This window comes from Pelodiscus sinensis, chromosome 18 (assembly GCF_049634645.1).
Source record: "Pelodiscus sinensis isolate JC-2024 chromosome 18, ASM4963464v1, whole genome shotgun sequence".
Lineage (NCBI taxonomy): Eukaryota > Metazoa > Chordata > Testudines > Trionychidae > Pelodiscus > Pelodiscus sinensis.
In genome coordinates, this window is record NC_134728.1 from 34,227,504 (window position 1) to 34,240,895 (window position 13,392).

The following is a 13,392-nucleotide window of genomic DNA, read 5'->3' on the forward strand; positions in this document are numbered from 1 at the left end:
AGCCCCTCCTCACATTCCCCCCACATCCCCAGGCCCCTCCCCCCTGACTCCTGCGCCCCCCACCTCCCATAGCCCCTCCTCACATTCCCCCCACATCCCCAGGCCCCTCCCCCCTGACTCCTGCACCCCCCACCTCTCATAGCCCCTCCTCACATTCCCCCCACATCCCCAGGCCCCTCCCCCCTGACTCCTGCAACCCCCAACTCCCATAGCCCCTCCTCACATTCCCCCCACATCCCCAGGCCCCTCCCCCCTGACTCCTGCGCCCCCCCCCCCCACCTCCCATAGCCCCTCCTCACATTCCCCCCACATCCCCAGGCCCCTCCCCCCTGACTCCTGCACCCCCCAACTCCCATAGCCCCTCCTCACATTCCACTCACATCCCCAGGCCCCTCCCCCCTGACTCCTGCACCCCCCACCTCTCATAGCCCCTCCCACATTCCCCCCACATCCCCAGGCCCCTCCCCCCTGACTCCTGCACCCCCCAACTCCCATAGCCCCTCCTCACATTCCCCCCACATCCCCAGGCCCCTCCCCCCTGACTCCTGCACCCCCCACCTCTCATAGCCCCTCCTCACATTCCCCCCACATCCCCAGGCCCCTCCCCCCTGACTCCTGCGCCCCCCACCTCCCATAGCCCCTCCTCACATTCCCCCCACATCCCCAGGCCCCCCCCGACTCCTGCACCCCCCACAGCTCCTCCTCACATTCCCCCCACATCCCCAGGCCCCTCCCCCCTGACTCCTGCGCCCCCCCCACCTCCCATAGCCCCTCTTCACATTCCCTCCACATCCCCAGGTCCCTCCCCCCTGACTCCTGCGCCCCCCCACCTCCCATAGCCCCTCCTCACATTCCCCCCACATCCCCAGGTCCCTCCCCCCGACTCCTGCACCCCCCAACTCCCATAGCCCCTCCTCACATCCCCCCCACATCCCCAGGCCTCTGCCCCGAGCTGTTCCTCAACCCTCCACCCTGACTCCTGCGCCCCCTTTCCCCCCAAACCCCTCTTCACCCCACAACCCCCACTCCTGTCCTGAGGGACCTGGGCAATACCAGGTAAGTCTTCTAGTACCAGAACAGCCGAAGCTGGCAGGAATGTGTAATTATCTGGTCCCGGTTTGCGTCTAGACAGCACTAACACGCTAAGCCGCGCCTTGCAGGGATCGACACCACCCAGCCTGGTGCGTGGCTACAACTTGAGCTTCACCTGCCGGCTGTGTTGGAGAACAGCCTTACAGACTTTAAAAGGTCCCTACACGTCACTAGGAAGGCTCTCGGCTCCTCAGCATGCAGATGGAATCCCCAGTGGAGCCGTGCTTCCGAATGGCAGCCAGAGATGCCCCATGGGTCTGCCGGGCCCGTTCCCGCAGCGTGCAGGAGAGCGACAGGGCGGGGGCGCGGGAGCAGACGGGTGTGGCTGACACCAGCAGGCACCGGAAGTGTCCTTGCCCCATGTCGCCCTAGCGCAGTTACCAATCCCAAACTAACGAGTCTGGTTTTGACGTTCCAGCTCAATCAGCAGCTCTCAGCTAACGGAGGCTAACGAGCTCCATTTCCTGCTCTCGTAGTTTGCTCCACAGGGACAAAATGAAGAGGCCTTTTCAATTCGAGCTACCGCTAGTCTTAGGATGCCGTAGCTCAGGGACCCCTTCCGCATTTCCCTTCACATCAAGCAAAACGTTCCGCCTCCGCCCCAGCCCCCAGTTCTGCGGCTCTGGCAATTTCTGGTCTTGGATTTTAGCGACTTGGGTGAATCCCTGGCCTAATTGTGGGCCCAGTTCTCAGAAGCCAATGGGGTTAGGCAGCGCTTTTCACAGGCCCTGCGTTTTTAACGTTAGGTGTAGAGAGGCTGCTGCCTCACAAGATGCCGAGAAAGAGAAATAGCACTGACCCCAAAGAGGGGTTTGCTTTGCTGGCCCTTCTCGCTGCAGGAGGGGGGGACACTGCAAAGGGGGGTGCATTTCAGAACTGGTTTAGGGATCATCCACAAAACCCACACCTTGCCGTGTGCCTAATTTGCATGCAAAACGACTCCGCTGGCCACGCACGTCTGTAAGGGCACCCTCCTGTGGCCAGTCGGAAGTATTCTCCCTGCGGGGACACCTGTCAATCACCGCTCTGGGCAGGCACTGGCCTGGGCCAGTCACTGCTACGGTCCCCGCGCTGGGCCCGGTGCAGGTACCATACGTTGCAGGTTTTCTTCGGCCCATGTTACGTAACCGTACAATTCTCGTTCTCCACCATCCCTCCAGAGGAGCAGAGCCATGCTCCCCACGGCCGCCTTAGCCAGCCTGTTCCCCTCCAGCGGCCGCTGCGCCCTGCGCAATGCAACCCTTCCACTGACCAGAGGGACTCTCTCCCTGGCTTCTCCCTTCCCCATGGCCCCTGCATTTCCTCCGCTGCCTCGGTGGCTCCTCTGCCCATTTCCCATCGCCCCCTGCTGCAGGAAGGGGTCTCCCCTCAGCTCTCCTCACTCAAGGCGGCAGTTTTCTACCCCACGGACCATCCCGCCCTATCAGCTGCAAGGCCGGTTCTGTGGCACTGGTATTGGGCAGCGTGAGGCTGCTAATTACGCGCTGGGTCTCCGCTTAAAACGTACACGGCACAGCCCGTCAGACAGGTGTGTATACACCACACTCCAGCAGGTACAGCTGTGCCGACAAACCCCGCTAGTCGATGGAATAGCGCTGTGAGCGTAGCGAATATCCTTCAGGGAGGGCGTGTTCCTACACCGTCCAAAAAGCTGCTTTCATCAGCGTACAAGGTGTGCACATGGAGCATACAGTGTACATACATGGAGCATACAGTGCACATACATGGAGCGTTCAGTGCACATACATGGAGCGTTCAGTGCACATACATGGAGCGTGCATGAAGTGTGCATGGAACATACATGGAGCGTTCAGTGCGCGTACATGGAGCATTCAGTGCACATACATGGAGCATTCAGTGCACATACATGGAGCGTGCATGAAGTGTGCATGGAACATACATGGAGCGTTCAGTGCACATACATGGAGCGTGCATGAAGTGTGCATGGAACATACATGGAGCATTCAGTGCGCGTACATGGAGCATTCAGTGCACATACATGGAGCGTGCATGAAGTGTGCATGGAACATACATGGAGCGTTCAGTGCACGTACATGGAGCGTGCATGGAGCGTGCATGGAACATACATGGAGCATTCAGTGCACATACATGGAGCGTGCATGAAGTGTGCATGGAACATACATGGAGCATTCAGTGCGCGTACATGGAGCATTCAGTGCACATACATGGAGCGTGCATGAAGTGTGCATGGAACATACATGGAGCGTTCAGTGCATGTACATGGAGCATTCAGTGCACATACATGGAGCGTGCATGAAGTGTGCATGGAACATACATGGAGCGTACAGTGTGTGTACATGGAGCGTTCAGTGCACGTACATAGAGCGTGCATGGAGCATACAGTGCGCGTACATGGAGCATGCATGAAGTGTGCATGGAACATACATGGAGCGTTCAGTGCGCGTACATGGAGTGTGCATGGAGCATACAGTGCGCGTACATGGAGCATGCATGAAGTGTGCATGGAGTGTACAGTGCGCGTACATGGTCTTCCTTACATCAGGTACGCTGGAGTACTTGAGCGGTGACAACAGCGAGAGGCGGAGTCCCCCCACGCTGCAGATAATCCACCTTCCCAACAGGCAGTAGCGAGATCAACAAGAATTCTTCAGGGTGCCAATCCCAGGGCTTGAGTGAGTTAAATTACAGGGCAGAGTGTGAATCTTGTCACACCCCTGCGCTGTGTGGTGCAGCTGACCTACATTCGTAGCGCAGACCGTGGCTCCGCAGGGCAGGTATAGCCCGAGGAAGTGCAGCTCCAGCAGAGACAAGGAGGAGTCCTGTGGCACCCGAAAGATGAACTAGAACAGCAGCGTTCGTGGGTGACCCCGCTCCGCCAGATGCAAGCTGGGGAAGGCACAGTGATGGGGTGTCTGCATGGACTGGCATACCAGAAGGAGGGAGTAATTTATCAAGGGCAGGACCAGTGTTCACGAGGCAAATGCAGTGGGGGTGGGGCACGTGGCTCTCTCCCAACTCCGAGAGGGGAAAGTGCCGTTGTAGGGAGATGAGTCTAAATTTTATGCCAAATCAAGCTGTGAGTTTTAAGGTGCCACAGGACTCCCTGTTGTTTTTGCAGATTCAGACTGAACACAGCGCCCCCTCTGCGACTTCATTCGAGCAGAGGGAGGGTTACAGACCTGCGCCCACAAACTCCGGCAGGTAGAACGAGCCCCTGTCCCGGGGCAGGTGGAGCGCCTGCATGCGAGAACGGAGCGTACGAGTTTGTCTTTTCCTTAGAATCTCTCAGCAGCGAGTCTAATTTCCAGTCCAGTCCAGTCCAACTTTCGAGTCTCAAATCAAGTTAGAGCCAGAGCTGCGGTGGTCCCGGACTGCACAGCCGGAACACGCAGGGGAGAGGAACGATCCCAAACGGGTAACGCGCAGGCTGGATGGGAACGCCGCATCGCGCAGCCCGGAGGAGAAACACGTCGCCCGACATAGCGGAGGCCGGTCAGACTGCTCCTGGCTGGGTGATGGGAATGTGCTCTCCAGAGCCTGGGTGTCCAAGACAGGTTCCCATGAGATTAACCAGGTCGCATGTTTCCCATTCTTATTGCAGCTCACGCTAGCCCAGGGAAAAGCTGAGGGCTGCAAGCCCGGAAGGAAAGCATTTGTAGGGAGCCAGCTCACTGCCAGAAGTTCCAGGCTCACTCGCACTTAGCACGTGAGCCGGGTGCAGTTCTGCGCACCAGGGGCGGTAGCCTTGGGAGAACCAACGCTGGGACTCTATAGACATCCTCATGCTTGTGCACTACTCACGCGCCACACAAGCCTGCGCAGGAACGTCACCACAGACTAATGGCCTCTCGAGTCTAGGAGGCAATGCAGTCCAATGGGCAGAGTTCTAGCCTCAGTCCTGCCCTGACTTGTTGCAAGACCTTGGACAAGTTACTGCCCCTTTCCTATACCTCAGTTTCCCCCAATTAAATCGAGTAAATGTCCTCGGCGTGAATACAGGCTGCAAAATGAACGGTGCTTCATTCTGCGATACCTGGATTCTTCTGGCTACCAGCCCCCGGCCAGCTGGCGTGGAATTCGTCTTTCCGCCTCCCCACTGCGCCTGGTACCTCACAGCGAGGAGGTGGGGGATGATTATCTAGTCTCCTGCCATTGCTACAGCTGCTCTTCCCTGGGCATGAACAGATGGCCTTCCGGAGCCCCCTGCCGTCCCGCGCTCCCTGCCAGGGCCTGCTACCACAGGCTGCAGCAGAAAGGAGAGGCTCTTTGGCCGGCCAAACTCTTAGCAATGCTCCGTACGGAGGCTGAATCCCCCCCAGCACCAGGCTCACCCCCCATTTTAGAGCAAGGTGAGCCCGGGGTGGCTCTCACTGGTAAGGGGCCAGGGCAAGGGGGCGTAAAGCCAGCGGCACCCCCTTGACACTGGGATTCTGAGCTCAGCTCCACTGATTGCTCCCAACAGCAAGGGAGAGGAAGTAGAGCCCAGTGGTTAGGGTGCTGGCTTAGCACCTAGGAAACCCAGATCCAATTCCCTTTCTGACCTTGGGCAAGTCACTCAGCCTCACTGGACAGTAGGGGAAACTGAGGCACAAAGGGAGTAATAGCCCCATGGGAACGTCTACACAGCAGCTGGGAGTGAGGCTCCCAGCCTTGCTCCACGGACTCGTGTAGGTGGGGCTCACTCTACCAGCTACCAACCACCAGCAATAGGCAGCGTTTGTTTCCAGAGCCGCTGGCAGACGCGGCTCCGGGAGCTGGATACGAGACGCGAGGGGAGGGTTACGGTTTAAGGGCGTCGTGGCGGAGTGCACGGAGTGGGAAGCGTTTCTGTCAGACGCCCGGAGGACACGGCCGCTAACTGGCTAGTTCGTGACGGTGCTTAGTCAGGCGTGTCAGGCCGGAGCCGGCTCCTGTCAGAGCTGGGGGGCGGGACAGCAGCCGTTAACGTGGCTGAGGTGAGGCTATGGCAGCTGCCCTTTCCTCTGTGCTTAAGTGACCCTCCTTGTTCACCTGCCAGGCCAGGAATAAGCCCCTCTAGAGAAGCAACAACGGGCCCTGGCCACCATTCGGTGGCGCTGGGAGCTCGGTGGGGCTAGCCCCGAATTCCCCCGGGGCTGGAGGAGGGGCAGGCCGAGCTCTCCCAGCGCGCAGGGCGTCACTCAGAGTCCTGACTTAAGGGCTTGTTACTGCCCAGCCCCCCAGCAGCTGGCTTGGCCCAGGCTGGCTGAGCCAGGAGCAAGGCAGCAGAGCGACAGAGACACGCAAAGGGGCTGAGGCTATTCACGTCACTCAAGCCATCGGGAAGTCCAGGTCCCAGTCAAACGCAGCCAGCCCTCAGGCTGCTCTGAAACCCTCTGGCACAGGCCCTGAGTCAATACTGGAGGGAGCCGATGACGGGGGATGGGCTGGAAGTGGGGGCAGCGTCCCAGCCTCTGACGAAATCACAGCTAGCCATTGCATTAGTAGCAGCGTTGCCTGCGGATCTAGGGAGGTGACTGTCCCCGCTGGTCGGCCCTGGAGAGGCCACGCCCGGAGCATTGCAGCCAGGTCCGGCCCTCCCACTGCAGAAAGGATGCGGACGCATTGGAGAGGGTCCAGCGGAGGCAACCAAAATGATGAGGGGCTGGAGCACATGGCCTACGAGGAGAGGCTGAGGGATCTGGGCTACTTTAGTCGGCAGGGGTACGTCTGGACTACACGGCTCCCTCGACGGAGCCATGTAAACTAGTTTACCCGGCATAGGCAAAGAAGCAGGGATTTAAATAATCCCTGCTTCATTAAAATAAACATGGCCGCCGCGCCGTGCCCACGATCAGCTGATCCGGCACAGCGCGGCAGTCTAGACGCGGATCGGTTGGCTGGGGAAGCCTTTGCCGACTGATCCCTTATGCCTCGTGAAACCCCCGCTTCTTTGCCTATGCCGGGTAAACTAGTGTACATGGCTCCGTCGAGGGAGATGTAGTCTAGACAGACCCCAGAAGAGCAGAGTGAGGGGGATTTGAGAGCAGCCTTCGACTTCCTCAAGGGGGTTGCAAAGCGGCTGGACAGAGGCTGCTCTCAGTGGGGGCAGATGGTAGAACGAGGAGCAATGGGCTCAAGGTGCAGGGGGGAGGTCTAGGGTGGAGATTAGGAAAAGCTATTTCCCTAGAGGGGCGGTGAAGCACTGGGCTGGGTTCCCTAGGGAGGGGGTGGAGTTTTAAGGGGGGAGGGGGATAGAGCTGTGTCAGTCTGGCTACATCTAGACTTCAAGCCTCTTTCGTAAAATCCTCTTTTGAAAGAGCGTCTAGACTACAAGCAGATTTTTCAAAAAAGTGAGTCGCTTTTTCGAAAGAGAGAGTCTAGACGCTCTTTCAAAAAAGCAGTTTGCATTCAACAGCGTCTTTTTTCGAAGGAGTGCTTTAGAAAAAAGGCGTGATTCCTGATAAAACGAGGTTTACCGCGATCGAAAAAACTGCCGCCTTCTTTTGATTTACTTTGCAAAGAACGCGGCTGCAGTCTAGACGCAGGGGACGTTTTTTTTTAAAAAAACCCTAGTCTGGACACACCCTCTGGCGGTACAGAGATCAACTGGGATGGATAGGTGTGACGTAGTGAGGGTACCTGGCTGGTTTCTCTGGAGCACAGACGACCTGTTCCTTGGTCTCGCCTCGTAGTTGACTCCCTCCGTCGCTCAGCCGAGATCCGGTCTCTGCACGATTCCCTTTCTCTCCGGGACTCCCGTTCACACCCGGACCGGCTCTCCGTGAACTCGTCCGCCAGCCTCCCGGCCTCCTGGGGGTTCTCTGGTCTCCGGTCCTTGAGCCACAGCCTCAGTTTGGGTGGGCACGCTTCATAGAACTGCTCCATCAGGACCAGCTTGAGCAGCTCCTCTGCGGTCTGGGCTCCGACTCCAGACACCCACTTGCGGCCGTATTGCGACAGGCGGGAGGCCAGATCCACATAGGTCTCCCGTGGCCCTTTCTGTACCCCCTGGAACTTCTTCCTGTACATCTCAGGGGTCAGCCCGAACTTGTGCAGCAGGGCCTCCTTGACTCGGTTGTAATCCCCTGGCTGTAGGTCCTCCAGCTGACTGAGCACTCCGGCCGCCTCCTGGTTCAGTGCGGGGATGAGCTCCTGCAGCCAGTCAGCTGGGGGAACCTGTTGCAGTCCACAGGCCCTCTCAAAGGAGCTGAGGAACCCGTCTATGTCGCCCATGTCCTTCAATTGGGCCACCACGAGCCTCTCCAAGCGCCTGGCAGTCCTGGGACCCTGGGGCCCATCCACTCTTGGCGCAGCCGGTGCCCCGCCGGTTCTCCGCTCTGCCATGGCCAGCTCATGCTGTCGCTGCCTCTCTCGGTCCTGGCGGTCCCTTTCTCGATCTTGGCGCTCCTTCTCTCGGTCCTGGCGGTCCCTCTCTCGGTCCTCTACTTCCAATTCCATCATCCGCAGCTGGATCTCCAGCCGCCGCAGCTCCGCTGGGCTAGCTCCTGCCCTAGATGGGCTACGGCTTGCAGGCCTCCCGGGAGACGCTGTCTCATCTCTCCGGTGGGTTCCAGCGCTCCTCTCCCTCTCTGAGCCTGACACACTCGCAGGGGGGGTCTGGCTGCTTCCCCGGGGGACAAGATCCTGGCCCTGTGGCTGGTCATTCTCTTCCAGCTGGGCAATCAGCTGGGCCTTGGCTGCTTTCCGCACAGGCAAGCTCCTCTCTCTGCACAGCCCCACCAGCTCTGCCTTCAAGAGTCGGGCGTAGGCCATCTGCCCGCTGGGCCCCTCGGTGCAGACTCACCAGTCTAGTGCTGCCGCGCCCCACGATTCCCAGGAACTGCTTCGCTCTGACTCCAGCACGCCTGGCTCCAGGGCTCTTGCTTCTACTGCGCCTTGTCGCTCGCCGCTGGAAGCTCCATCCACGGGGTGCAGTGCATCCCACCCCGACACCAGTGTGACGGCGCGATGGGGTTCCCCCGTCTCCTGCACCCCGAAATGGCACAAACAGACTGCACCAGCCGGTGGAATAGAGGAAGTTTATTGCCTCTCCAGGATACAGCACAGCACAGATGTAATCTGGTCACAGAGCTGGGCTAGGATGCCTCAGGCCCCCTTGAGATGGGGAAGACTGGGCCCCTAAACTCCAGTCCCTTTCCCTAGGCTGTCTCCTCCATGCTTCCAGCCAGCCACTAACTAACCAACCCTCTTCCAGCCCTGCCCCCCAGCCAGGGCAGCATCCACCTTCCTTTGTTCCTCTCCATGGGGGGTGGCTGGCCATACTCGTTTGCGTAGTGACTCATCCTGTTTTGCTGGGTCGTGGTACCCACGGCAGCCAGTGGTGGTTACCCCAGAGCCAGCTGTATAGAAACCAGCCAGGTACCCCCACTACGTCACAATAGGCACCTTCTAGGTGACCAATGGGGCACCCCACTGTTCATTTTGGGCGGTGAGATGCCCCCTCCACAGCAGGAGAGGTAGGTGCTGATCAGGATGGGGCTGACACACAGATTCCCATCCCAGACAGATTAGCACAGCTCCAACTGCTTCAGGGACACACTCCTGTTTGCCTCCTGGCAGACTGACGTAGTGGGGGGTACCTTGCTGGTTGCTATGCTGGGTTGTGAGTGACCTCTACTGGCTGCTGGCTGCAGCACGGCCCAGCAGGGCAGGGGATGAGTCATTATGCAAGGGGGCTTTGAACCTCTCTGACCAGTGATCTCCCAGAGAGTGGGACAATGGGAAGAAGGGGAGTGGAGCCCTGGCTGGGGGCAGGGCTGGAAGTGGGTGAGTTAGGTTTCTGGCTGGTTTCATGGAGGAAGCAGCCTAGGCAAGGGGCTGGGATTTAGGGGCCCAGGCTCCCCCATCTCAAGGAGGGCTGAGGCATCCTAGGCCTGCCCTGTAACCAGATGACATCTGTGCTGTGCTGTATCTGGAGAAGCAGTAAACTCCCTCTAGTCTACCGGCTGGGGGAGTCTGTCCGTGCCACTACGGGGGTGCAGGAGACGGGAAACCCCAACGCGCCGTCACACAGACGCATGCTAACAACTGAGTATTCAAAATCCCTAAGAACGATCAAGTCGTGTCATTGCTTTCAATGAGGAGCTGCCCGGTGCACTTCTCTTTGGGACCCCCGCCTGGTACCAGCCAGTCCTCAGTGCAGAGTCTCTCTTCAAGGCCGAGGGCCTGGGCCAGACTCTGCTCTGTGCTGCGCTGCAGTAAATCAGGAGTCAGGCCAAATAAGCCTGCGGCGTTAACTCTGAACTCGCCTGTGTGGCGGGGAGCAGAACGTGTCGGTGGCTGGCGCTGGGCACGGTGAAGTATCCGGACGCCGCGAGTGCTCAACTATTCGGCATCAACAACAGCGGAAGATGCCGCATTTCCCCAGGACAAGCCGGGAGCCGCCTGCGGGCTCCACCTCCGCCAACAGCAACCGGCCAGACGAACGTAGAGCAGGGTCGGCAACCGCGCCAAGACTGAACCCGCCCGGCCTGGGCCACGCCGCTCTCCCGGGAAGGGGGGGGGGGCTCTCCACCGCGCGCCGCTTCACTCTCCCATTCGCCCTTCATGCACGGGGGAGGGAGGCTGGGGCAGCGCCCTGCTCTTGCCTCCCCCCGCCAGCCGGAGCACGGGGGAGGGAGGTTCGGGCAGCGCCCCGCTCTTGCCTTCCCCCACCCAGCCGGAGCACGGGGGAGGGAGGTTCGGGCAGCGCCCCGCTCTTGCCTCCCCCCGCCAGCCGGAGCACGGGGGAGGGAGGTTCGGGCGGCGCCCCGCTCTTGCCTTTCCCCGCCAGCCGGAGCACGGGGGAGGGAGGTTCGGGCAGCGCCCCGCTCTTGCCTCCCCCCGCCAGCCGGAGCACGGGGGAGGGAGGTTCGGGCAGCGCCCCGCTCTTGCCTCCCCCCGCCAGCCGGAGCACGGGGGAGGGAGGTTCGGGCAGCGCCCCGCTCTTGCCTTTCCCCGCCAGCCGGAGCACGGGGGAGGGAGGTTCGGGCGGCGCCCCGCTCTTGCCTCCCCCCGCCCAGCCGGAGCACGGGGGAGGGAGGTTCGGGCGGTGCCCCGCTCTTGCCTCCCCCCGCCAGCCGGAGCACGGGGGAGGGAGGTTCGGGCAGCGCCCCGCTCTTGCCTCCCCCCGCCCAGCCGGAGCACGGGGGAGGGAGGTTCGGGCGGTGCCCCGCTCTTGCCTCCCCCCGCCAGCCGGAGCACGGGGGAGGGAGGTTCGGGCAGCGCCCCGCTCTTGCCTCCCCCCGCCAGCCGGAGCACGGGGGAGGGAGGTTCGGGCAGCGCCCCGCTCTTGCCTCCCCCCGCCCAGCCGGAGCACGGGGGAGGGAGGTTCGGGCGGTGCCCCGCTCTTGCCTCCCCCCGCCAGCCGGAGCACGGGGGAGGGAGGTTCGGGCGGTGCCCCGCTCTTGCCTCCCCCCGCCAGCCGGAGCACGGGGGAGGGAGGTTCGGGCAGCGCCCCGCTCTTGCCTCCCCCCGCCCAGCCGGAGCACGGGGGAGGGAGGTTCGGGCGGTGCCCCGCTCTTGCCTCCCCCCGCCAGCCGGAGCACGGGGGAGGGAGGTTCGGGCAGCGCCCCGCTCTTGCCTCCCCCCGCCCAGCCGGAGCACGGGGGAGGGAGGTTCGGGCGGTGCCCCGCTCTTGCCTTCCCCCGCCCAGAACTGGCCACCCAAAGGATCACGAGGGGGGTGTTCGCTGGTGCCATGTGGGGGGCCAGTGCTGGATCGCCAGCGCGGGCTCCCCGCTGCGGGTGGGGGGCGAGGGGGAGTCTGTTCATTGCGTGTGCCGTGCAATGCCATCTTGCGTGCCCCTTTTGGCACGTGCCAGGCGCTGCCGAGAGCATCTCCACACTACCCCTGCCGGCGCTCCCCTTACTGCCGGCCCAGCCCAGCCGACCGCTCCCGTCCAGTGCAAGGGCTCCCGCTCCATGGCTAAGGATGCTGCCTGGGTGGTGCAGGAGGGTCTCGGGTTTTCATAACACCAGCCGGCCGTTTGAACGAAGACCAGCTACAGTGACGGGCGACAAGCAAGCCCGGGAAAAGCAGGTGTTCCCACGTTCTGTTCAAACAGGGCGGTGCAAGGCAGGCCTGATGTGTCGGTCTTAACCTGTCGGTCCCACAGCACCTTTCCAAGAGCATCAGCAGCTTTGTCCCCGTTTACAAATGGGGAAACAGGCACAGACGCGCAAAGGGACTGGCCCAGAAAGGCAGTGGCAGGAAGAGGAGCAGCTGGGCTTTGGGAGTCAGGTCCAGAGGTGCTAGGTAACAAGGCTGCACTCTCTAAGCCGCTTTTCAGCGGGTGGATGGGCCTGAACCCCAAGTCTGCTCACGCCGAGGCGCTGCCGTGGCAGGGAGAGAGGAAAACACGATTTCTGCTTCTATGAACATTTCAAGGTTTTGAATTTTGTTTCCATCCCAAAATAGACCAAAACCTTCCAGGCTTGCCATGAAAAACCAGGAAGCTCCCCTCCCAGAACAGCAAAAAGGCCAGGGCTGGGCACTTACCTGCTGCGTGCGAGACCCAAATGAACCTGGGTCCCCACATCCCAGGAGCGTGCCCTGACCACCAGTTCCGTGGCTGGAGCTGATCCCCTTGGCATAAGCAATTAAGAGATTGAGCCCACAGCCCAGTGGTTAGTACGTGCCCCGGGTCCGACACAGCGCATCGCTGCCATGCCACACACAAGCAGGCAGGCCTGCCTGGCCTAGACAATAGCCACAGATTTTTCTTCCAGCCATGCCCGCAGAGCCGGGGGAATGCCCAGCCAGCTGGAGCAGGGTGAGTGATCGGTGGTCAGGAACGCATCCAATCAATAGAGCTGCTTCTCGCGCGTGGCATCGTCCCAACCCACCGCGCTGTGTCTGGATACTTCCTGGGAACCTGCTGGATCTGCCCTTCGTTCCGTGGGCTGGGCAGTTCTCAAGCTGTGCTGGTTAGTTCTGAACGGACACCTACCTCGGGTCACACGGTGTTGTCCCTGCTCTGCCTGGACCAGGCATGTAACCCCCGAGCCAGATTGCAAGGGTGGCGATTTACAAGTTTAAGAACAACCAGTAGCCCCGTGGTGACATGTGGGCAAGGCCTGCTCCCCTCGGCTTTCCAAACCCATCCACGGCCCGGGGCACGCTGCTGTGACTTCGGAAAACACTGATTTTACTCACCGGCCCGGCTGCACACTGGCACCGGGCAGCAGGGAGCATGTTTGCACTGGGCCCACCCAGCCCACATTTTACAACCAGTTCAGTGCTGCAACAGCCAGTTCTAACCTGGACCTCCCGCTTGTTCCTGTGCTGTACATCCTCCCCCCGCCTCTCAGGACGCTGTGGGACAGCCGGGCGGGAACGCAGATCTCTCAGCTCCAA

The 13,392-nt window shown here is 61.0% G+C and overlaps 1 protein-coding gene across 2 annotated transcripts in view; it reads right to left on the reverse strand.

Annotated features, from left to right (window-relative positions):
- NECAB3 (N-terminal EF-hand calcium binding protein 3) overlaps positions 1-13,392 on the reverse strand; it is a 79,512-nt gene that overhangs the window by 39,154 nt on the left and 26,966 nt on the right. The window lies entirely within an intron of this gene.